The following is a 26,558-nucleotide window of genomic DNA, read 5'->3' as shown; positions in this document are numbered from 1 at the left end:
CCACCAATTCGCTGGTATCTAGCTACAATTTACTTAACAATATCAATAAATGCTAAATGAATCAATTCTAATGCATGAAAATGGGTTTTATAACGATTTCCCCAAAAAGTCAAAAATTGACCCCGGGCCCACATGGTCAAAACCCGAGGTTCGAACCAAAACACAATTACCCATTCACCCATGAACCCAAATATATAATCTATTTTGAAATCGGACCTCAAATCGAGGTCCATATCTCCAAAATTTGAAAAACCTAGGTTCTACCCAAAACACCCAATTTGCCCCATGAAACCCCTTGATTTTGAGTTGAAATCATGTGAAAAGATGTTAAAGATTAATGAAAACGAGTTAGAAATGACTTACAATCGATATGGAAGAGTACTTTTCTTTGAAAATCGCCCAAAGATGTTTAGGTTTTGAAAAGGTTTGAAAAATGGCTGAAAATGCATCTAAGTTATGATTTAGCAGGTTGCAGATGTCGCAATTGTGGCCAGGATTTGCAATTGTGAACCCTTTAGAACCTGTTGACTTCGAAATTGCGAAGATCTTGTCGCATTTGCGATACTAAAGGAATATGGTCCACTTTGCATTTGCGAGGGACCCTTCGTAATTGCGATATCGCTTTTGCGATAATTACGACGCATTTGCGATCAAGGCAGCCCAGGCCATCTTCACATTTGCGATAAAGATTCGCATTTACGGGCTTGCATTTGCGAAGCCTGCAGGCGTGCAACATACCAGCAATTCCTAAGTTCAAAATTTACTCCGTGGCCTATCCAAAACTCAACTGAGCCCTCGAAGCTCCAAACCAAACATGCACACAAGTCTAAAAATATCATACGGACTTGCTCGTGCGATTAAATCATCAAAATAACATCAATATCTATGAATTTAGCATCAAAATCAAAGAAAAATCTCATGAACTCTTAAGTTCAAATTTTAACAACCGAAGGTCCGATTCACATCATTTCAAGTCTGTTTCTTACCAAATTTTACAGGCTCAACTTAAATCCCATATAAGACCTGTACCGGGCTCCGAAACCAAAATATGGGCCCGATACCATCAAATTCAAACATATTTCATTTTCAAAAACTCACATATATTCCAGAAAATAATTTTCTATAAAAATTCATTTCTCGGGCTTGGGACCTCGGAATTCGATTCCGGACATATGCCCAAGTCCCATATTTTCCTATGAACCCTTTGGGACCATCAAATTACGGGTCCAGGTCCGTTTACATAAAATGTTGACCAAAGTCATCCTAAATTTATTTTAAAAGCAAAATTTATCATTTTTCATAAATTTTTACATAATGGCTTTCCAGATACACGCTCGGATTGCGCACGCAAATCAAGGTGAGACAAAAAGGAGATTTTAAGGCCTTGAAACCCAAAATTTATTTCTAAAACAAGTGATGACCTTTTAGGTCATCATAACAGAACTCGACCGAAAACATTGAATCAGACATGGAAGACAATAACCTAAACAACAAAAACAATGTGAATGACCCAAATGATCAGGGTGTGGCACCTCTTGTGCTAGATGCAGCACTATATGACTGGGCACAACCCTCAGCTGACAACTTAGCAACTGCTATTGTAGTCCCTCAGATACAAGCAGATTCATTCCAGATCACAAATAACATGCTACATCTGTTGCAGAACAAGGGACTATTCTCTAGGTCATACGTTGAAGATCCTCAGCAGCATCTAAAGAATTTCTTGTCAATCGGTGCCACGCAGAGGCAACACAACGTGACACCAGAACCAATACGTATGCTATTGTTTCCATTCTCAGTGATAGGAGCAGCTCGGACTTGGCTTAATTCACTCTCCATCAACTCCATCACTACTTGGGAGGAATTAGTCAAGCAATATTTGAGCAAATTTCATCCATCCAATAAGACTGCTCAGCAAATTGATGAGATATTGAGCTTCAGATAGAGAACAATTGAGACTCTACATGAAACGTGGGAGAGATTCAAGGGTCTGCTGGTTACGTGTCCACATCATGTATTCTGGAGTAGATGTTGGGGCAGAGATTTTAAATGGGTTTAGCAAATACTTCGAAAGCCAATGTTGATGCTTCAGCAGGTGGAGCATTTTTTAGCAAGACATTCAGAGAGAGCAAGATCCTACTTAACAAAATGGCACAAAAATCAGTATGGACAACAAGAAATGCTCCAATCAGTCCTGTGGTGTACTCAGTGGCTCTAGACCCGGCTAACTCCATGGCTGAAAATATGGCCACTCTATTGACGCAAATGAGCATCCTCACCAAAAAGGTGGAAGAATCAAGCTAGAAGCAGCAGGTACACATATTTTATGCAACTAATATGGGTCTATGCACATCATGCATTAATCAACCATATGTCTGCTTATGGAGTGCTGAAGGTGATAATCAACAATATCAGGAGAACATGAATTATGTGGCCAACTACGGGGGACCGAGACCAGGTGGTCAGAATTGGGGTCAGCAGAATCAACAATACAGACCATCTCAGCAGTAGTACAATAACAACAATAATCATGGGGCTATGCGACCCCAGGGGAAAATGGTGCCTTACCAAAGGCAACAAGGGTACAACCAGCAAAATCAGCAGCATGTTTATCAACAATCTCCACAACAACAGATTGTGAGACATGAAGATGGGTTTGCTAAACTCGAGGGAATGATGCAACAAATGATTGGGTCCATTGGAAAAATAACTGACAGAGTAGACTAACATGAGTCATCGATTAAGAATATTGAGATCTAGTTAGGACAGATTTCCCTAGCCCTAAATAATCGTCCTCATGGGACGTTACCTGCAGACACCCCAAATAAATCTAAAAGAGCAGGGCCCGAAGCAGCTGATGGCAGTGAGTCTCTAAAATGGTAGGGATATAGATTTGGAGCAAGAAATTGCTCGCTAAAGCAGGCCGGCTGAGACACTGGTGTTAGTACCCATTAAGATAGATGATTTAGCAGGCTTAACTGAGGTGACAATATAGAATGCGCAAGAGATCACCAATAAAGAAGAAGAGGTTCTGAAAGAGACTAAGGCTGCACCGTAATTGACAGTAGAAGTAGTGCCTGAATAAGAGAAAAATCAAATCACAGGGAAGAAGCGACCTCCAGCACCATTCCTACAGAGATTGGCCAAGTATCAGAAAGAAGAGCAGTAGAAGAATTTTTAGAGATATTGAAACAAATTCAGGTAAACATTCCATTGATTTATGCTTTAAAGCAAATGCCTGGTTATGTAAAGATGATGAAGGACTTGATGTCCCGCAAGTTCGACTTTCAAGACTTGGCCACAGTTACACTGACACAAACCTGCAGTGCTATTGTGATGAGACCCATAGCCAAGAAGCTGTCTGATCCAAGGAATTTCACAATCCCTTGCACAATAGGCAACTTTGCTTTTGCTAAGGCACTGTGTGATCTGGGAGCAAGCATACACCTTATGCCCCTAGCTATTTACAAAAGGCTAGGCATTGGAAGAGCTAGACTCACGTTTATACTATTACAGCTGGTTGATCGAACAGTAAAGAGGCCCTTTGGGATTCTAGATGATATATTGGTGCAGTTTGGGAATTTATGTTCCTAGAAGATTTTTTCATCTTTGATTGTCGGGTTGAAGAGAAAATTCCCATAATTTTGGGAAGACCATTCTTGGACACAAAGAGAGCTTTAATTGATTGTGAAACTAGAGAGCTCAAAATGAGATTAAACAATGATGAGATAACATTCAACGTGCAAAAATCTATGCGCAGACCCAGTGAATTTGCCAATTGCTCTCTAATAGATGCAGTGGATGTAGTATTGGAGGAGTATGATGAAGCATAGAACGTTAAAGACCCCCTAGCAGCTTGTCTCATTAACTTAGACGAAGCTAATGGTGAAGACTTGACAGAGTGGGTACTGGCTCTTGAAGGCCAAGGTTTTTGGAAAAAGGAGTTTGAATTTGCCTTTGCACTTGGAGGAAAGAAAAACTCCTCCAGCTAAGCCGTCAATAGAAGAGCCACTAAAGTTGGAACTGAAGCCACTGCCATATCATCTCAGGTATGCATTCTTAGGACCTAACTCAACTCTACCTGTTAATATCTTATCCAGTTTGTTAGATGTGCACATAGAACAACTTTTGCAGGTACTAACTAAGTGCAAGACTATAATTGGGTGGACCATTGTAGACATTAAAGGGATCAGCCCGACCTTTTGTATGCATAAGATTCTGCTGGAAGATGGGCACAAACCTTCCAAAGAACATCAAAGAAGGCTGAACCTCAATATGAAAGAAGTGGTGAAAAAGGAAGTGATTAAATGGTTAGATGCGGGAATCATATTCCCCATCTCTGATAGCAATTGGGTTAGCCCAGTGTAGTGTGTACCGAAAAGGGGAAGTATGACGGTAGTGAAAAATGAGAAGAACGAGTTGATCTCTACACGAACAGTCACAGATTGGAGAATCTGTATAGATTACATGAAGTTGAACTTGGCTACTAGGAAGGACCATTTTCCACTGCCATTCATTGATCAGATGCTAGATAGACTGGCAGGGAGGTCTCACTTTTGCTTCCTGGATGGGTACTCCGGGTATAATCAGATTTCCATTGCCCCAGAGGATAGACAGAAGATGTCGTTCAGATGCCCTTATGGAATCTATGCTTTTCGGCGAATGCCCTTTGACCTATGCTACGCACCCCCCACATTCCAAAGGTACATGATGGCCATCTTCACAGATATGGTAGAGAAGATAATGAAGGTTTTCATGGATGACTTCTCAATGGTGGGAAATTCATTCGATGATTGCCTTGTAAACTTGAGGCGAGTCTTGAAAAGGTGTATAAAGACTAATCTAGTACTCAACTGGGAAAAGTATCATTTCATAGTACAGGAAGGTATAGTCTTGGGGCACCTAGTGTCAAGTAAAGGTATTGAGGTGGATCGTGCAAAAGTTGATGTGATAGAAAAGCTTCCACCACCTGCCTCCGTCAAAGCAATCAGAAGTTTTCTTGGGCACGCCGGTTTTTATAGGAGATCTATAAAAGATTTTTCCAAAATTGCTAACCCTTTGTGTAAATTGCTTGAAAACGATCACCCTTTTGTGTTTTCTGATGACTACAGTGTAGCTTTTGAGGAATTAAAAAAGAGACTGGTAACATCACCTATCATAGTTGTCCCCAATTAGGAGCAACCATTTGAGCTAATGTGTGATGTTAGTGACTATGCCGTGGGAGCAGTTCTTGGGCAGCGAAAAGATAAAATCATGCATCCAATATACTACGCAAGTAGAACGTTGAGTGAATCCCAGCTAAATTACACTGTGACCAAGAAGGAGATGCTGGCAGTGGTGTTCGCATTTGACAAGTTTAGGTCTTAACTGATAGGCTCAAAGATAATTATTTATACTGACCATGCTACTCTCAGGTACTTAATTGAAAAGAAGGAGTCAAAACCACGCCTGATTCGATGGGTGCTACTGCTGCAAGAATTTGATTTGGAGATTCGTGACCAAAAGGGAACGGAGAACCAAGTAGCTGACCATTTATCTAGGCTGGAAGGAGCTAAAAAGAAGGTTGAGGTAGAAGCGATTCTGGAAACTTTTTCAGATGAACAACTACTAGCCACGGGTCTCAAGGAAGCGCCATGGTATGCAGACATTGCAAACTATCTGGCGAGTGGTATTGTTCCTTATGACCTCTCCTCTGTTCAAAAGAAAAAATTCTTTCGTGATTGTCACATGTATTATTGGGATGATCCTTATCTGTTCAAGATTGTTGATAACATGATCCGGAATGTATCCCCGAGATAGACCAGACTTCTATTTTGCAGGCTTGTCATGCGTCACCATATGGTGGGCACTTCTTGGAGTCAGGGTTCTATTGGCCAACACTATTTAAAGATGCATATTTATGGATAAAGGGGTGTGATGAATGCCAACGAACCGGGAACATTTCCCGCAGACATGAGCTGCCCATGAACCCAATTCAGGAGGTAGAAGTGTCGTTCGTCAGCTCATATGGCAACAAGTATATACTCTTCGCTGTGTACTATGTGTCCAAATGGGTAGAAGCTGCAACACTCCCTACAAATGATGCAAAGGGGGTAATTGGTTTTCTGAGAAAGAATATTTTCACTCGATTTGGAACCCCAAGGGAAATAATCAGTGACGGAGACACTCACTTTTGCAATCGAGCCTTTACAAAGTTATTGGAGAAGTATGATGTACGCTATAAGGTAGCCACCCCATATCATCCACAAACAAGAGGGCAAGTGGAAGTCTCGAATAGAGAAATAAAGAGTGTGCTGACCAAAACTATGAATGCAACTAGAACAGATTGGGCAAGGAAGTTTGATGATGCACTTTGGGCGTATTGAACCTCTTTCAAAACTCCAATTGGCATGTCGCCATACAATTTGGTGTTTGGGAAATCGTGTCATTTACCTGTAAAGTTGGAGCATAGAGCTTGGTGGGCGTTGAAGCAGTTGAATCTTGATATTGAAGTTGCGGGCACAAGTAGAGCAACGGAGTTGCACGAGCTTGATGAGTTTAGATATCACGCCTTTGAGAGCACAAGATTGTATAAGGAGAGAATGAATATGATACATGATAGAAATATTATTGAGCGAAATATTAAACCTGGAGATACGGTATTACTATACAACTCAAGACTAAGGTTATGTCCGGGCAAATTGAAATCATGATGGTCAGAGCCATTTCGTATGGTTGAAATTCACCCCACTGGTGCCGTAGAGATTGCTGCAAAAAATGACTCTGGCACATTCAGAGTCAATGGGCACAAGTTAACATTATGTGGGCATGGATGAGGCAAAGGAAATGTCAGTAACCCATTTGATCGAGCCTCTAATGTTGAGCGTACCTTAAATGCGCTTACCTGCATCGTTCTGCGACGTTAAATCAGGCGCTTGTTGGGAGGCAACCCAATTTTTAACCTCACTAAACCATAATTATAGTTTAGTATTACTTGAAGTTAGGAGTTGTGAGACTTGTTTGGGAAGGTACAAGCATGAATTGGACATAAAATAAGTACATAATAGAGTCGGGGTGCAACCCATAAGCTAAATATCAAAAACAAAGCAAGCTCTGAGAAAAATACACTACCGCGCCGCACGCTACGACGCAGTGTGCAACGCGGCAGTGCATAATTTATAAAAAAAACAATTCTTTAGTTCTTTTTATCACTTACCCATTCAACACCCCCCCCCTTATTGTTTTCTCTGCTTTCCTTCCAGAATACACGACCAAGCCCTTACCCCAATTCCCCCACTCTCTTTTCTTCTCAAATTCCTCTCTCACCCCCCCCCCATCCATTCCATTCATCCTCAAGGTAAGTGTTTCTCTAGTCTCATCTCTTTTCTTTGAGTAATTTATTGTAGTTGAGTAGTATAGTTTATTTTGAACTAAACCCTAGGTAATGTAGTGGTGCTAATTTTTTTTCAATTTCCTTGCTTATTTTGGCCATGATTGGTACTTAACTTGTGAGGTTTCCATTGTGCTTATAATTGTGGAAGATTTTTAGTATGTCTTGATGCTTATAAAAAAGTTTAATGGTGAAGTTGGGTGGAGGTGCCTAAAAGGTCAAACATTGTTGGAACATTTGTGCAAATTTGGAGCACTTTGTGCCCTTGTTACATTGTGGTGGTGGTAGGATGGTTGATTGGTATGGTTGTGTAATAATCTTGGAAGAATTAAAGTTGAAATTATGAGGTAACTTTGGTGAATACCATATGCTTGATTAAATGTCTCAATGACATAGAAAGTGACATTATAGCTTAGTGGAAGATAATTGTTATGAGATCATGTGGTGCTAGGTGCTAATTGGAATGCTTGATTCATGCTATGTACTTGTATAGTGTTGTGTTGTACTTTCTGAAGTTTGTTAGTAGTGCATTAGTATAACTTCTTTTCTTTCTCTTCTTACTTACTAGATTAGCTTCTTAATTTTGTATTTTAAGCTAGCATAGTCCGTGGTTTTGTGATTGTACCATTATGTTGGTGGTTGGGTGGGTTATTGATTGCTTGTGGCACACTTCTAATAGGGTAGTTTGAGTCCCTGATATACATTTTACCTATGAACATGCCAATAACATAAGTGTGGGGTGGTTATCCTGTTTGGTCTTGTTTTGGTTTACGTGTTGTGGCTAATATTGTTCGTCTTGTGCAAGTACAATGTCTCGCTGCCCAAGAAAATGCTCTAATACTGGTTCATCTGAGGTTGCATCTAGTAGCCGTCGAGGTGGGAGACGGGCACCTCCCTCCACCCAGTGGAAGAGGAAGAGGAGCGCATTGACCCTGATGTGGATGAATTGTCATAGTGCAAATATAGTATACCGGTTGTCCCAGCCCATGCTCGACGCTGGTTCCAGACATTATCCCGGCGGTGCCACCAGAGCCTGAGGTTGCTATTGACGATGGGAAGTTGGCCCGAAAATATAGTGAGATATACAACAACATTCGGGCTTTGGGTTTTGACAGTCTGTTCCGTCCTGGTGATGCGGTGAATATGACCCTAGTCAAAGAGTTTTATGCCAACTAGCAACCTCCAGCCAACTCGGATGCTGTGTACAAAGTGCAGGTATGGGGTAAAGTGATTCCTTTCTCCTCCCAGGTGATCAATCGGATTATGGGTTTTGCAGAGCATTCCCACAAGCTCTTTTAGAGGTTTCTCCACCGGCCAGACTATCCGGCTATCCACCGACTGCTATGTGGCGCTGACTCTTCTACCGCATAGGCATAGGATGCAAATGAATTCCATAAGGACATGAAGAAGAGTACATTCCAGAGGCCAACCAGGGTTGTTTTGCGGTTGATTAATGCCAAAATCATACCCACTCAAAGTGATACTGATGTCCCACGACTGAAAGTTTGTTTGATCTATGCCTTGTTAACACGGATGCGGGTTGATCGTGGAAAACTTATGCTGGAACATATGGCTAGAGTGCGACCACTTAGGGCCCGTCGTCTATATTACCCGAGTATGATCACTCGATTGTTGCGAGCACACCATGTAGAGGAGGAGCTTCACTATTAACGGATTATTCCAGTGACATATCCTATTAAGGCATATGATGTTACATCAGTGATAGACCCCCTGCTACTGCTATTAATTCGGACCAGAGAATGGTCCGCATTGAGGAGATGCTACAGCTACTGTTTGCTGACTTGAGCCTTCGTGTTGCTCGGGGGGAGGCCGACTTGGAAGAGTTGCAGCAAGATCACCTCCTTTCTGCTATCACTCAGCAGTGGTTGGGGTTGACGAGAGGAGGACAACTGCCACCAGATGAGGATGTGAACTCCATTCCCTCAGATGATGAGGAGTATTTGCGCACCTTTGAGGGTGCTGATGATTAGGCCTTGGGCCTCAGGGAGGCACCTTCTTTTCACTCTTGATTTTGTTGTTTTGTATTGGGGACAATGCAATCTCTTAAGTGTGGGGTGGGGTGCTCCTATTTGATTGTACTTGTAATTTTTTTATTTTACAGTTGGTTTTGTTTGATTTGTTTCTTGCTTTCATAGATACTATGGTCTGTAAACTATAATTCTGAACTCTATTGGCATATAATAATTAGTAATTAAGTGTTTAGTTCGACTCTTCCTGATGATGGATCTCGTCGACTGGTTTCTTGAGGGAGATGAGTCAATTTTTATATATATATATATATGTGAAAATCCAAAAATATGTCTTTTGTTTTAGTTTTTTTTAGGTAGTGTAACAATTCTCCCTTGGTTTTTCTTTGTGTCATGGTTCTTTTCCAAGGGTTTTGCTTGAACTGGGTGTAGTTAAATCTTTTTATTTTTAGGAATTAAGAATCTTTAGTCAGAAAGCTAATTTAAAGGATTAATTTCCCTTAACTACATATGCCTTGAGAGTGGTAAGTGCCTTAGTTGTGACACATAAGCTCAATTCTTGACTCTTAAATAAGTGCCTTAAAATTATATGATTATAACTCTACTTAACAGCTTTGGTAGAGTGTCTTGATGAGTTCGATCTCGAGTGAGTTATGTTCCATGTGCGTGTAAGATTTTGTATTATTTGTTGCATTGCATTTGATGTATAGAACTTGCCCCGTGTGTTTGCAAAGAGAAATAGTGGTTTTGTTCAGTCTTGGAAGTGATATACGCATTTCTTTGTTGAACCAGATATGTGTATTTTACCCGTCTAAATATTATGTAACGTAGTTAACCCCTTTGAGCCTGTAATCCTATTTTTTGGCAACCACATTACAAGCATTACCCAATTGTTTGAATTGACCATATATTTGAACCTTTTCACCTCTCTGGAGCACTTGAATTGTAAGGAACCTTGAAAAGGTTAAAGTGTGGGGTGGTTGGTTTGGCTTTTGAGTGGAGCTAATGAAATAAGGAGAAACGTGCACTGTTTTGAAAAAGTGTGAGTTACTTGAATTGAAAAAAAGGAAAAAATAAGTTGTATTGTTGTGAAAAAAATATATTCCTTGATAAGTGGCGACTCTTGATGTAATTGTGCTTAAAGAAGTATGGGGTAATATACATTGATATGAATGTGGAATTTGGCTTGACATAAGTGGGGTTTTAAATGTTAAAATGTATGTATTAAAGTGCATAGGGAGGTGTAGTCACTCTTATATCTGAATGTATCCTACCTGTCCCTCAGCCTACATTACAACTAAATAAAGTCCTACTTGATCCTAGACTGAATGAGCTCGACTAGTAGAGTAGTACACTACGGGCAAGCCTATGGTGCATCTTTTGTCGCATATGAATATTATTTCTAAGAGTGAGTGAATTCTTTCTATTATGAGTTCCTAATTATTCTTAAATTTTATGGTGTGTGGAACTACTCTCTTTTGTTGTGTGAGGGCACGTGATTTATGAAGGAAAGGTAATGTCATTTACCTCTATGTTAGAGTGAGTGGGCGAGTTGTGAATAATGCATGGTACTTTTGAGTAGAATATTGAGGGTGGGATGTTATGATAAGGTGCTCAGTTTATTTTAATTATTCTTGGCATGGTGTATCAGGGAGGTTGTCTGATGTAAGGTTATCCCTAGGTGAAGTGTAGTTTAAATGCTTGAGGACGAGCAATGGTTTAAGTGTGGGGTGTTGATGTGAGGCTAGAAACTCGTATTTTAGCCATAGTATTACATTCAAATTACTGCATTTTTACGTGTGCTTAAGCTCAAATAATAGTGAATTACACTTAGCACGTGTTTTATGCCTTGCAGGAAGTGATCTCGAGTTCAAAAGTTAATTTGGAGCTAAATCGATCAATTTGGAGCTTTGAAGTCTGAGTAAAAGCCCAATGCAAAGCCGGAATCATGTTCGGAGGTCGTGTACCAAGTCTGAATGTCAAAAGAAGATAAAAAATTTCACTTTGAGAAATTTGCACTGCTGCACCGCATGTGTAAAAATTCACAAAAGGCATCATAAAAATAGCTCTGTGAACTTTCCCACTACCGCGCCGCACAGTGCGCTGCAGCGTGTGGAGCGCTTGTACAAAATTTACATAACCAAGTCCTATTTCACGTAGGAAAGGGTGTTTCGTCTGGACCCGACCCTACTTAGTATAAATACATGTAAAAATGCTATTTGGAGGACTTTTGACACACTGGAGACCTAGGTAGACTATTTCGGGAGGCGATTATCATCGAATTCTACATTCCTTCATCTTTAATTTGTAATTTGATTATGCAAACTATTTGGGAAATTGTTACTATGAGCATGAGTAGCTAAATACCTAATCTAGGGTTTTGATGGAACCTGTTGAAGGATGATTTTCTCGTTATGTTAATATAGATTTGCCATCGTATTATCTCTATTTGTTCAACTATATGTTTATTGTTGTTGATTGAAGGGCCCTCAATTAGTTGCTCTATTTAGAGTGCATTAGTCAGGAGAGAGTGTATATTTAGGTAGTTGTTGAACATCATCACTCCTAACGCATATGAGGGATCAATACGAAGGGTTTAAAGGTAAGATTAGAGATAACGAAACTTTGGGTGCGATCTAAGTGAGTTGTTCTTAAAAGCTAGCTAGCGTAATTCGGGAGAATATGTCTAGTATATTGTTGTAATTACTCGGGAGAGAGTTACGACAGTCAGAGTGATCAATAGAGAGGACTTAGGCAAATTTATGGCAAACATAGCAGAAAGGATTCCGACAACAGGGGAAATCAGAACCTTAGACCATTCTCATTCTTGCTTACAATCAGTTTATAGCTAGTCTTAATTACTGCATTTTTATTACGTAATATTTAGTTAATAAACACCCATTTTGTTACTCAAATATCTTTGAAGATTGGATACATGAATTTCTGTGAGTCCAATAACTGTGATTGATAGGTTAATTCCCTGTGGGATTCGACTCGGGACTTGTTAACCGGAATATATTTGCAGCGACCGCTTTGTCCTTTTTTACAAGGTATAGTTGGGCGTGATCACCTAGCAGGTAGATGTTAGGCTCCATCACGATCCCGCCATTAAGAATTCCAAGTCGTGACAATTTCACTCCCAGGGTAAAAGAAGTACAACCATAAAGACAAAAACATACCATGCTTAGAAAGGGAAACAATACAGAGAGGGAAAAGAAGAAAAAGAAGTATAGAGAAATAGTCTCAATTGAATGGAAATATGGGATAAAAGACAAAGTAGCTTTTTAAAATATCTCAATATATAAGTGGTTGTTGGTAAATGTCCTAAAAGGCATACCTGTAAAGAAGAAAATGTCACATGTAGAGGGGCAAAAAACCTAAAAAGACAAATAATTTGTACTATCGCAGCTGTTAAGGGTTGCCTGAAAGTATTTGGTCATTTTTTCCTTGCATTTCCCGAAACTGAAATGATGTCTTTTTGGACATAAAATACGTTTATACAGTTTAAAAAAAAGTTACATTTCTAATATACTGCGTTTTACATTAACGAAAAGTTAGTCGTTAAAGTTAAACGCAGTATAATACTGCATTTAGTTTAATAAATTAATTTTTAAAGGAAAACGCAGTATAATACTATGTTTAAGAAAAATGTAGTAATATACTGCGTTTCCCTATAAAATTGGGCCGCCAATAATAAGAGTTCTGCAGGACTGAACAAAATAATTTGATTTTTAGTGTAAAACATATTTTAATACTACGTTTTATACTGAAACGTAGTATTATACTGCATTTTATACTAATTTTTGGGCCCACCAATAAGTGTTCTACGGATAACTGACATAACAATAATTCAAATACATAAAACGTGGTATTATACTGCATTTTACATAAAACAAATTCTGCACCCCAAGCTCGGACTTGCCTTATTTAAAGGCGTTAGAATTTTATGAAAATCCATTCAAAACTTTCCTTTAAACTTCCATTCATACTTCTCTCTTCTTCTTATCAAGCATTTTTTTATAATGTCTGATGAGCCAAAAATAAGGGTTTTATTATATTGGGGGGGGGGTAAGATTGTAATGGAGAATAACTCTGTGAGATATAACTCACCTCCACAGTGTCATGTTAAATTGCCTCTTACAATGGAGTATGATAAATTGGTATCGTTGCTACGTAAAAAATAAGTGTGAGGAAACGTTCGGTGAACCTTAAAGTAACCGGTAGATTTTTGTATTCAGTGACTTCACAGGGGTTTGCTTATTATTCTGAGTTTAACATCGAAGATGATGAAACTCTTAGAGATTTTTTGCGGATTCCGGATGAATACAGGGAATTTATTATAATAAAATTGTTGGAAATGTACGTCAAGGTTGAAGACGTTCCCAATAATGAGGGTGTGCATAGTAGGGATAACCCCCAGTCATCGGGTGGTTATTCTGGAGCAGTTTTTGCCGGACAGATTGCTGATGAAAGAGCTTTCTTTGATTTAAACTTGTCACTACCGGCGAATGAGTAGCCACAAAATAATTTTTCGACATTATATAATCCACAAGACGACTGGTAAACTTCAATTTTTCTACGCTTTAGCGATGTTTATTTTATGTTTGAATCGGATTTGTATTAACACTCATATGTTTCATAGGGGGTACCGTCCGGATATGAATTTTACAAGTTATGACTCCGCCCCTAGTTGGAATATGCATAGTTATGGCATATTGGACCACGGTGGTCCATCCGGGAGTCATCACCAACAAGAAAATATCCATCATGGAATGTCAACACAGTACGACTTGTAAGTAAAGTGATATATCTATATGTAAAGTATTTATCTAGTTGAGTAGCTTATCATTTTGTTCTTTTTGTGCAGTGAAAATGAGCAACTAGATGTTCCTGACCTCACACAGTTGCCCATAGACGACGTACTGACTCGTGATTTGGCAGATGCATAGAGTCAAGAAGATGATAGTGATTATGACAACAATGCCGATGAGTTTGGAGATGACACACCCTTCCATGATGAGGATGATGACGAGGAGGAAGTGGATGCCAAACCTGAGCTGACAAGGGAGCATGCTCCTCCACCTATCGTTAGACCAAGAGTGTACGAGTCTCACATGCCCTTTCATGAGCGGAATATTCCCTACCTTGATAATTTCCAAGTATGCTGGACGTGGATGCCCTTACAAGGGATGATGATGAATTTCGGTCAGCGATGTGGGATGAGTCTAGACCAGCGATGCTTGCAAAGGGCATGTATTTCCCCAATAAAGCTCGCCTAATTAGGGCTGTAAAAATCTACAGCGTAAGAGATTGCCGTGAGATAACGGTAAGTGAGTCAACTACGGAGGTATACAAGGCTGTATGCCGTAGAGACTTTATGGGTTGTCACTGGATATTGCGTTCCAGCAAGAAGAAATCATGTTTGTGGAAAGTGGGTAAATTTATTAGCACCCACAGATGTGAAATGGACACATTCAATGAGAATCACTTCAACCTGGATGTAGACTTGATTTCTCTTGTCTTGATTCCATATTTGGAAGTGTCCATTAGCTTCAAGATTAAAGAGTGTATTACAGCCGTCCACCAGGAGTATGGTTGTACTATAACCAAAAGAAAGGCATATCTCGGTCGCAAACGTGCCTTTGAACTTATTTATGGCGACTGGGATAAGTCTTTTTCATCTCTGTCTAGGTACATGGCCGCACTGCAACACTTTAACCCCGGGACGGTTGTTGAATGGAGGCGTGAGCGGAGTCCGAACAGATCTGAATATATTTTCAACTATGTGTTCTGGTCATTTAAACCAGCAATTGATAGTTTTGTGCATTGTTGTCCTGTAATTTCCATAGACGGTACTCATGTCTATGAAAAGTATGATATTAAGATTTTGATTGCAATTGCAGTCGATGCCAACGGACAAATATTTCCACTAGCTTTTGCCATTTGTGCCAACGAAAGCGAAGAGACGTGGACGCTTTTTTTGAACCACTTGAAGCAGCACGTTGTCAAACAGCGTTCAGGTATTTGTCTAATATCTAATCGACATGGTGGTACTTTTAGTTCTGTACGGCACTTTCCTGAATGGCAGAAACCCTATGCATACCATCGTTACTATGTGAGCCACCTGAAGTCCAATTTCCAAAAGAAATATCCTGACAAGGCCTTGCATGATTTAATGTGGATGGCTGCAATTGAGCACCAGCAGTGCAAATTCATGAGGTGCATGGAAGCGATCCGGCAGTTAGATCCACGAGCCTATACTTGGCTGATGGGACATGAGCTTCACGTGTGGACATTGCATGCTGATGCTGGTAGACGATGGGAAGCCCTGACTACAAATGTGTCGGAGTCATTCAACGACTTGTTGAAGTCTGCCCGTGGATTGCCTGTCACTGCCATGGTCCGCATAACATTCAAACAGAGTACGGAGAGGTTTGTTGAAAGGCATGGAGCAGCATTGGCATTGATGGGCAGGGGTGTTCAATTTATGCCAATACCGATGAGAAGATTTGAAAGGTACAGGAGGCAAGCACATTGGCATTCATTTTTACAGTACGATCACGACTGGGGTGTTTTTGAAGTTAAGATCGCTATCCGCGGACACCGGGGAAATAATCTACAGACGGTGAATGAAGCCAGCAGGTTGTGTTCATGTGGAAAATGGACCATCTACCACATGCCGTGCGCACATGCCTTGAAGTACTTTCAACAAGTTGGTTTAGGGGCAACCAACTATATTGATAGGCAATACAGTGTTGTTGCATACGTAGACACATATAGTGGGCAGTTGCAGCCATTGGGTGTTGAGCATTATTGGCCGCCGGAACCTTTTAAGATGGTATGTAACAAGGACTATTTGTGCAAGCTACAAGTGCAAAAGTGAACGTGTATACGGAACCAAATGGATGTTGGTGACATCGTTTATGCACGTAGATGTGGCATATGCTCGCAACAGGACACGATCGTCGTAAATGTCCTTCAGGTGGTGTGCGTGGCGGTGGTAATCCAGCTCCTGGTGCAAGTTCGTCGAATGTACCCAACTATCAAGGATACACCTAGTCTTTTGTTTTCGTATTATTTTTGTAATACCTGTCTGTACTTGTGTATATTGCAATATCTATTAAATAAAATTATGTTCCACAATCTTGTTACATCTTATTTTTTAACATGACCTTTTGAATTGGGATGCTGATATGGTTGTTCAAATATTCAACTTATTGGAGTTAGTAAAGAAGACCAATCTAAAAATTAAAAAGTAAACTATAAAATCAAGACATCCTTTATTACCCATCTTAAAATTTAATATGTAAAGCGTGGAATAATACTACGTTTTGTGAGTTGTCTTGTTGTTCTGAAAAAAGCTTAAACGACTGCGAAAAAAGCTGTTTCGTTTCAGAAAAATTAAATATGTAAAGCGTGGTATAATACTATGTTTTGTGAGTTGTCTTGTCATTCTGAAAAAATCTGAAACGACTGCGAAAAAGCTATTTCGTTTCAGAAAAATTAAATATGTAAAGTGTGGTATAATACTACATTTTATGTGAAATCTTGCCTATAAATAACGGTCATATTCTAGTTATTTTCTGCGCTTAACAATAACCAATAGCAAATATTTCCATAAAAGCAAAGTTTCTGTTTAACAAATGTCTCAACAACCCCTTTATGTCCCAAGGTGCGAGTGCGGAAAAATAATACATGATGTACGATTGTTGGGAAGAAGCTGGACGCCGCTACCCGACGAGCCTACATGCAATTTTGAGGTATGGATTGATGAACCCTGTCAGCAGGAATACTACAAAGACTAGTTGTATTTTCTTCATAATTTGGTATGAGGTACCGGTAAAGAGAGCGCCAATCCAAGCAAGAAGTTGAGGAGTTGAAGGCGAAACTCAAGGAGGTGGAAGAAGAAAAAAAAAGGTGGAAGACCAACTCAAGTGGTTGGAGCAGAGAATACTAGGCGGTCGTGACTAAACAATGGCTTGTACGTGTTGAGCGTAGTAGTGTATTTTTATATTTCCCTTGTCATGTGTTTTTATTAGTTGTACTATTTATTTTTGTTAGGTGTGTCGCACCTCCTTTTTCCCGCGCCCGCGGGGCGCGTGGGGGAGTTTTCTCCAATTGAAGGACAGTCGAAACGGGATTTATTTAATTATTTCAGAGTCGCCACCTGGGAATTTTAAGGCGTCCCAAGTCACCAATTTTAATCCCTGAATCGAGGAGAATATGACTCTGTTTATTATTCTGCGAACCAGAAATCCTGAGTAAGGAATTCTGTTAATCCGGAAGAAGGTGTTAGGCATTTCCGAATTCCGTGGTTCTAGCACGGTCGCTTAACTGTTTTTATTATTGGCTTAATTATCTTGATTTTACTAAATACGTTTTTATTGCATGATTTTACTACCGCTTTTTTACTTATTGTTTACAATTATATGGACGAATTACGCGTACGTATATTCGTATTATATACTTTTTATAATTATCGGGGATCATGCCACGCGTACGTGTACACAATAAAATTGTCCATGTTATAGTTTTTATAAAAAATATATGTTCGAAATTTAAAACAAAATCAGGAACATCATTACCCTTTTTATTTAAATAATGAACTGCACATCTCGGGTTTTATGAAATAAATTTAATGTTTTCCAAAGAAATTCGTTTTTTATTAAATATTCACTCGAAATTGCGCGTACGCATAATCCGAATTTTTGCTTCTTTTTAAAAAAATATATATATAATCAGGGTGCGCGAACGCATCCCCGATTGCGCAAAATCTTTGTTAGTAATATTATGGACTTTCACCAAATCGTTTATTATATCATGAGAAATATCCATTTAAGATACCCTTGAACTCTTGAAAAGAATTCACAATTTATTAAATGTTGCCCGTCAATTATAATTCCCGCGTATAAATTATATTTATCCAGACTATTCAAATTCAAAGAAAAGAAAAAATATGATTAACACTATTTTCGGCAAATACAACATTATATATCTACCAAAGAATGAATTGCATATGAAACTTAAAAACAAATGATTCATAAAGGGAAGAAATATTTTCCAAGAATTTTCATTATTTTTATTTAGTGCAAATTCTATTTTTTACTTACCATTGATTTAAAGTGTTGCAATCTGTGCATGTACATCTCAACTTATTCTCATATACTCGTTTTTAATCTAATAGGCGAAATTATTTTAATTAATTATGCTTATGATTGAGTTGGGATAGATATATATAATCAAACCAATTTGATTCTCAATCTATATGAATTATTACTAAGCATTATCTTTCACATTGTATAAGTTCCTAGGCCCTTTATTATTAGGAAAGAAAACAAATCTTCCTGTTGACTTAATAAAAAGATATTGCATACAATATTACTCATCATATTTGACATTGTGAACATAGCGGATTATACTAACGCGTCTTTCAACTATTGATTATAACACAACCAAGGTTGTGCCAAAAGATAGCAAATTGCAACCAACATCATCTAGCTTTCAACAACAACTAACTTACTAACAAAATAAACCAATAGCGTATTTTTCCTTGATATTTCCATATTATACTATACCTAGCTAACAATACCATAAAGTGTAAATAAAAGCCAACTTTCTGCCATGCTTCCTATTTACACAACTCAAAGATAACTAAACTAATGAAATTTTGACATGGATAACATTATTACAAAGTTTTATATGAATTTCAAAATAAGACAATTAACTTGTAGCCATCGAGTCGAACTCACTACTGGTTAACCAACATGAAACCAAAGCTGAAATTATTAACTAAAGAACTTAAATGAATAGAAGATAGTATTACAATTCAAACTTTATTTATTTGTCATGTTGAATCTCTTTCCAACATAGAATTTAAGAGATATGTACCGGAAAATGAAGGTAGAAGAAGTAAATTTTCAGCAGTTGCAGCAGTAACAAAACCAGCAGAATATACCAATAACACAGCAAGTCTGAACAAGACCCATTAACTCAGATGAATAGTGACAGACACTTGAGGGAAAGATTTCAGATTCAGACTGAATAATATCCACAAAAAAAACAAACAACGGACAGATTCTAGAAGGATAACATTTTTTCAGATTTTCAGTTTCTTCCTGTTTCGGATTCCTATTTCTGATTTTTTTTCTGTTTCTGTTTTCTTCTCTTCTTTCCTTTCTGTCTGAAAGCCCTCTACTCTTTTAGTGCTTCTTGGACCCTTTTCTCCTTTTAAAATCAAAAAGTTTCCATTAAAACTACTTTTGAATACTTTTAATCTTATTGAGTGCTATTATCCTATTTTTCAGCAGCCCATTACCCTTTGTTTCCCACTATCCTATTAAATTAAAACCATTAACAAACCACTTTCAGCCCACTATTATGTCACATTACCCTTACTGTTTTATCCCAGAAAATGTCCCAGATTTCCTACTGTAATTACTGTTATTACTGCCTTAAATTCAGAATCTAACAATACAGATTTTAAAATCTGTTTAAGCAGCTATAACCAATCCTAAAGTTTTGGACTGAATCCTAACTAAGAATGTAACCTTCTAACACAATTACATCTAATCAACATTTGTAAAATTACACTGAATTCAGAACTAACATCATAACAACATATCAATGAAATCATTATAACAATTCAGACTGGACTTAAACATTGAATCAAGATCAAACATACACAGGAGCATTGTCAATATACTGACAATGCCCTGTTCAGAAAACAATATATACACACCATTGACAAACTTTCTGAATTATTAAACGAGAATCAATTAATTGGGAAGAACTAATTGACTGAGTTCAATGACAATAAACAATTCCAAACAGATAAACAGGGTATTACAAACAGCATTAATGGCAATAAGAATTTACAAAACAACTAATCGACGAACTTAATCGAGTCGATTACACATATTATGAACATTCATAAACAACAGAAACAATAGTATAATTCTGATCAAATAGACGAGTATGAGACAGTATAACAGAATTGACTAGAAAATCATGAAAAATTAAACAGACTAATGAAACAAACATAGAATACACGTAGAATACACAAAAGAAATAGAAAAATACCTCTGAATCTTCAAACTTCATACGGACTCGAACTCAACTTGGATTCGGACTTTGTTTGAAATCAAACAGACCTTAGTCGAAGTATTTTCCACTGAAAATACTTCGACTAAGGTCGATTAAACCTCAATCTTTATTTAATTTGGACAGAATCCAAAAGTCTGGTATTTCTAGGTTTTTTTGAAGATTCGATTTGGGACTTAACCATTTCTGGTCAGATTCGAGGGGGACCAAATACGACACAAGGGTGAGGGTAACCTAGGGGTCATTTGGTGTCAATTTAGAACAGATCTGAGTTTGTTCTTGTTTGGTCCGAATCTTCAAAAGAAGATTCGAGAAGCTCGGAAGTGATTCGATCCAAACAAGCAACAGATCCATACCTAGGGTGGTTAGGGGAAGCTATGGTGTCGATTTGGGGCTGTTAGGTTTAGATCTGAGTTTGGCTCGAATCTTCAAATGAAGATTCGAGAACCTTCAGGAAGATTCGAGCCAAGAGGCTAACATATTCGGATAGAGGGTGTTCAGGGGGTTCTGGGGTGTTAAGGTGGTGACCGGCGGCGTTGATGCCGCCGGGTTTCAAGCGAAGGGGAATAGGGGCGGCTAGGGTTAGGGGTTTGGTTTGGGAACGATGATGAACAGTGAGAGGAGGGGGTGTTAAGTTAGGGGCCGGGGTAGGGGTTTGATCCTTAAATAGGGGTGGGGTGGATTGATCTCATCCGTTGGATCAATTAAGATTCACGGTTGAGATCAATCCACTTAACCAAACGTTGTCGTTTGGTCTAAGTTCAGGGTCAGCCTGGATCGGGTCATTGGGTCGGGTAAAGGGTTACGGGTAATGGGGTGAGATCTCCGCCGTTGTATTGATTTAATCCAACGGTCTTTGATGAAGTGCGACCAAACGCTGTCGTTTTGGCTCGTGTAAATTGGACCGGACAGGTTATTTGGATTGGGCTGTGGGGGGGGGGGTAATTTGATTTGGGCCTGGATTTTAATCCAGGTCCAATTTTTATTTACAACTTATTTTATTTTATTTTATTTTATTATTTATCATTAAAAAATCCTAAATAAAATTATAAAACAATTTTAACCTTACACAAAATATTAATTACTTTATAACAACTATTTAACACATAGTCAAAACATTAATCATACAGTAACATATTTAAAAATAGAACGAATGCATATTTTTTGTGATTTTATTTAAATTATCTTTCAAATGCATAATTAAATCCTATATGCATGCAACATGTATTTTATTTTAATTTTTATTTTATTATGACAAAGTAAACATTTACGGACATAACACAAATATTTAACACCACGCAAATTCAAGAATTACACAGTAAAAGAAATTTATTTTATTTTTTGATTTATTTTGGAGTAGTTTTCGTAAGGCAAAAATCACGTGCTCACAGCTGCCCCTCTTTGTGCGGAAACTCGAAGAGTTTTCGTGCAAAGATAAAGTGAGCGGATACGAGCGATTTTTGCCCGTTCAAATACTCCGTGGGAAGCATTTTTTGAAAGATTTGACCGAACCTCTGCTTCAAAGGTTTCCTACATATCCTTGGCTATAAAGGAATCAGGTCAATGTAGTTCGGGAAGTTTTGGGTAGCTGGGACTACCGTGGGACTGTGATGTTACTGCTGTCTTCGTGCTGTTTTTACTGCTTGCTGACCTCCTTATTACACCTTACTTCCAAGGTAATACAAAAAGCTAAACTAGACTATGGTACATGAATTATAAAATCTTATCTAGATTATGCCCTTGCGTTTCTTGTTGTCTTGATTTCTTGGTGACTCTTGGGCATTTGGCTTATTCCGTATTCCCTTTCATTGTGTCCCGTATTTCTTTTGGGACTCTTGTTGTTTCTTGCTGGGGATTTTGTTGGACTCCTCTGCTTTATTGATTCTAAATGTGCTCCTTTATCATATGAGCGGGCTTTTGATTTCAAAACTTCAATTGCATTCCCTAGTTCTCCAGGTGGGTGCCTTGACTGCTTCTTTTCTTTCTTCATCCTCATTCTCCAGGTGGACGCCTGACTTCTTTTTAACTTCTTCATCCTCATTCTCCAGGTGGACGCCTGACTTCTTTAATTCTTATCCTCGTTCTCCAGGTGGACGCCTGATTTCTTCAATTCTTCATCCTCATTCTCCAGGTGGACGCCTGACTTCTTTAATTCTCATCCTCATTCTCTAGGTGGACGCCTGACTTCTTCTTTTCTCATCCTCATTCTCCAGGTGGACGCCTGACTTCTTCTTTTCTCATCCTCATTCTCCAGGTGGACGCCTGACTTCTTCTTTTCTCATCCTCATTCTCCAGGTGGACGCCTGACTTCTTTAATTTTCATCCTCATTCTCCAGGTGGACGCCTGACTTCTTTAATTATCATCCTCATTCTCCAGGTGGACGCCTGACTTCTTTAATTCTCATCCTCATTCTCCAGGTGGACGCCTGACTTCTTTAATTCTCATCCTCATTCTCCAGGTGGATGCCTGACTTCTTTAATTCTCATCCTCATTCTCCAGGTGGACGCCTGACTTCTTTAATTCTCATCCTCATTCTCCAGGTGGACGCCTGACTTCTTTAATTCTCATCCTCATTCTCCAGGTGGACGCCTGACTTCTTCTTTTCTCATCCTCATTCTCCAGGTGGACGCCTAACTTCTTTAATTCTCATCCTCATTCTCTAGGTGGACGCCTGACTTATTTAATTCTCATCCTCATTCTCCAGGTGGACGCATGACTTCTTCTTTTCTCATCCTCATTCTCCAGGTGGACGCCTGACTTCTTTAATTCTCATCCTCATTCTCCAGGTGGACGCCTGACTTCTTTAATTCTCATCCTCATTCTCCAGGTGGACGCCTGACTTCTTTAATTCTCATCCTCATTCTCCAGGTGGACGCCTGACTTCTTCTTTTCTCATCCTCATTCTCCAGGTGGACGCCTGACTTCTTTAATTCTCATCCTCATTCTCCAGGTGGACGCCTGACTTCTTTAATTAACTCAAAGAAAACTTCGTTAGTTTAAAGCAGGGTGGTTAACTGGGGTATTCTTGCCGATGGTGAGGCTTCTCTTCGTCTCTTTTTTATTGCCTTGGAATGGTTGAAAAAGACCGTTTTGTCCTTGTAATTGATCCTTGACTATAGGATTTCCCTCTGTATGTTTTCCTTCAAATCCTTTTAACTGTAATCATATGTCCCTTCTGACTTTGCTGATCCACTTTTGATTTCACTTTTCTTACACCAATATCTTTTTATCTCCTGCCTTTCATGGCCGTATTTTTGCATCATGTAACCTTGAATCTTGGTAGTAGACCTTGACATTCCTTTTTATTTGTTTGGAATAAAACTTATCTCAAAGCTTTAGAAAAGTAAGATTATTAGTGACGAAACGCGCTGATTTCGACAATTTATAGAATGAAAAGAAAAATCCAAATTTGGATGACTGTCGGAGAAGGAATAAAACTTATCTGATTGGAGTTACTGACGCCAATGATCAGGGTATGCATTTCGGATTAATCAACCCAGTCTTTTAATCAATCTCCTCTTAATTGTCTCATTTTTGTTTTCCCCAAAATTTCCGTAATCCATCTTCATTTTTCATTTCACAGACCTGTTGGACTTGCAATATCTCAAAGAGTTTTCACCGACAAACCTTCCTCATTTGTTCATTTCTCACTTCCTTTTCGCCTTATGGTGCCTACGAAGGTTTTCACCAATAAGACTCTCTCATTTTTACTTTTCTCTCAACTTCCGTCGCCTTATGGTGCCCGTGTGGGTTTTCACCTATAAGACTCTCTCATTTTTACTTTCTTTTCTTGTTTGTACCAGAGTGTTATGAACCATCTTCATTTGCTTGTCTCAGCATTTTTCTAAGATTGATCGAAAGGTCTTTTTGGTATGGGGTTAGAAATGGAAAAGGTATTAAAAGCTAAATAGCTTTGGTATGGGTTTAAAATTACAACTCTTGGAATCTTTTCTTATTTCCAATACAATTCCTGCCCCAGTTTCTTGATTGGGGTCTCTTAATGTTTCTTTTCGTGCACATTGTGTATGTTGTGCACCCTATGACCGAGCCGTGAGGCGCCTACGTATCCTTCTTTGAGGAATCAGGTCAAACGTAGTTCACTAGATAATAGTGATGATTTTTTTTATTGATTCCAAGAGAGGGTAAGAAAGAAACAAATATGGCTCGAAGGGGAAACAAATGGTATAGTGTTTGGATAGCAGAATAAATTGCCTTTGTCATTCCAATCTTCGAAATAATACTAAATACAAACATTCAAAAAGTTATGCATAATATCTCTTTACCGCGTCAGAATTGATTGTCATGTCTATGCATTTGCCTTCAATGTCTGTTAAGCATAGTGTACCATTTGATAATACTCTGGTCACACTGAATGGTCCTTGCCAATTCGGGGCAAATTTTCCTTTTGCCTCAACCTGATGTGGAAGAATACGTTTCAGCACATGCTGACCCACTTCAAACTTCCGTGGACGCACCTTTTTGTTGTATGCTCTTTCTATTGTTCTTTGATATAATTGACCATGACATACTGCGGCCAATCGTTTTTCATCAATCAAGTTTAACTGTTCCTGACGGGTTTTGACCCATTCATCATCATCAATCTTTGCTTCAGCGATGATCCGAAGGGAAGGAATCTCAACTTCTGCAGGAATTACTGCTTCAGTGCCATATACCAACAAATAAGGAGTTGCTCCTACTGAAGTGCGAACAGTAGTGCGGTATCCCAATAATGCAAATGGTAATTTTTCATGCCATTGTTTTGAACCTTCTACCATTTTCCGAAGTATCTTCTTTATGTTTTTGTTGGCTGCTTCGACTGCTCCATTCGCCTTGGGCCGATATGGGGTAGAGTTGCGATGTGTAATCTTAAACTGTTGACATACTTCCTTCATTAAGTTGCTGTTAAGATTAGCACCGTTATCTGTGATGATCACCTTTGGGATTCCGAATCGACATATGATATTTGAGTGGACAAAATCGACCACAGCTTTCTTGGTCACTGATTTGAATGTCTTGGCCTCAACCCATTTGGTAAAATAATCAATAGCTACCAGAATGAACCTGTGCCCATTGGATGCTGCCGGCTCAATTGGTCCAATCACATCCATGCCCCAGGCAACGAAGGGCCATGGTGCCGACATTGTGTGCAACTCGGATGGTGGAGAATGAATCAAATCTCCGTGTATTTGGCATTGATGACACTTGCGCACAAAACTGATACAATCTCGCTCCATGGTAAGCCAATAGTAACCAGCTCGGAGGATTTTCTTTGCCAACACATATCCACTCATGTGGGGTCCGCAAACTCCCTGAATGTACTTCAGACATGACAGTTGTAGCTTGTCTGGCATCTATGCATCTTAATAATCCAAGATCTGGTGTTCTTTTATACAAAACTCCTCCGCTTAAGAAGAATCCATTTGCCAATCGCCTAATGGTCCTCTTTTGATCTCCTGTGGCTTGTGCGGGATATATCCCCATCCTGATATACTCCTTGATGTCGTGGAACCATGGTTCACCATCAAATTCTTCTTCGACCATATTGCAATAAGCGTGCTGATCGTGGACTTGAATATGTATCGGATCTACATAAACTTTATCCGGATGATGCAACATTGATTGCCAAGGTAGCCAATGCATCGGCGACCTCATTATGGATTCTTGGAATATGTTGGAACACCACTGATTGAAACCGCTGACAAAGATCATGTAGACATTGTCGGTATGGTATGAGCTTCAAGTCTCGAGTTTCCCATTCTCCTTGAATTTGATGTACCAAAAGATCCGAATCTCCCATGACTAAGATTTCTTGGATACCCATATCTGCGGCTAGCCTTAACCCCAAAATGCAAGCTTCATATTCAGCCATATTATTGGTGCAATAAAATCGCAATTGAGCCGTAACAGGATAGTGATGCCCTGTTTCAGAAATGATTACGGCTCCTATCCCGACTCCTTTCATGTTAGCGGCTCCATCAAAGAAAAGTTTCCAGCCAGGTTTTTCAATTCGCTCCACCTCGTCGATATGCATTGTTTCTTCATCAGGAAAATAGGTTTTCAACGGCTCGTATTCCTCATCGACCGGGTTTTCGGCTAAATG

The 26,558-nt window shown here is 39.0% G+C and overlaps 1 non-coding gene across 1 annotated transcript; it reads right to left on the bottom strand.

The window, feature by feature from the left end:
• Positions 1-1,913: 1,913 nt before the first annotated feature.
• On the bottom strand, positions 1,914-2,019 carry LOC138872227 (small nucleolar RNA R71). The gene has a single exon (XR_011400696.1). It is a non-coding gene; the product is annotated as a small nucleolar RNA R71 (small nucleolar RNA).
• Between the last annotated feature and the right edge of the window lie 24,539 nt (positions 2,020-26,558).

Source organism: Nicotiana sylvestris, chromosome 6 (assembly GCF_000393655.2).
Source record: "Nicotiana sylvestris chromosome 6, ASM39365v2, whole genome shotgun sequence".
Lineage (NCBI taxonomy): Eukaryota > Viridiplantae > Streptophyta > Magnoliopsida > Solanales > Solanaceae > Nicotiana > Nicotiana sylvestris.
This window is presented reverse-complemented; position numbering and strand designations above follow the sequence as displayed.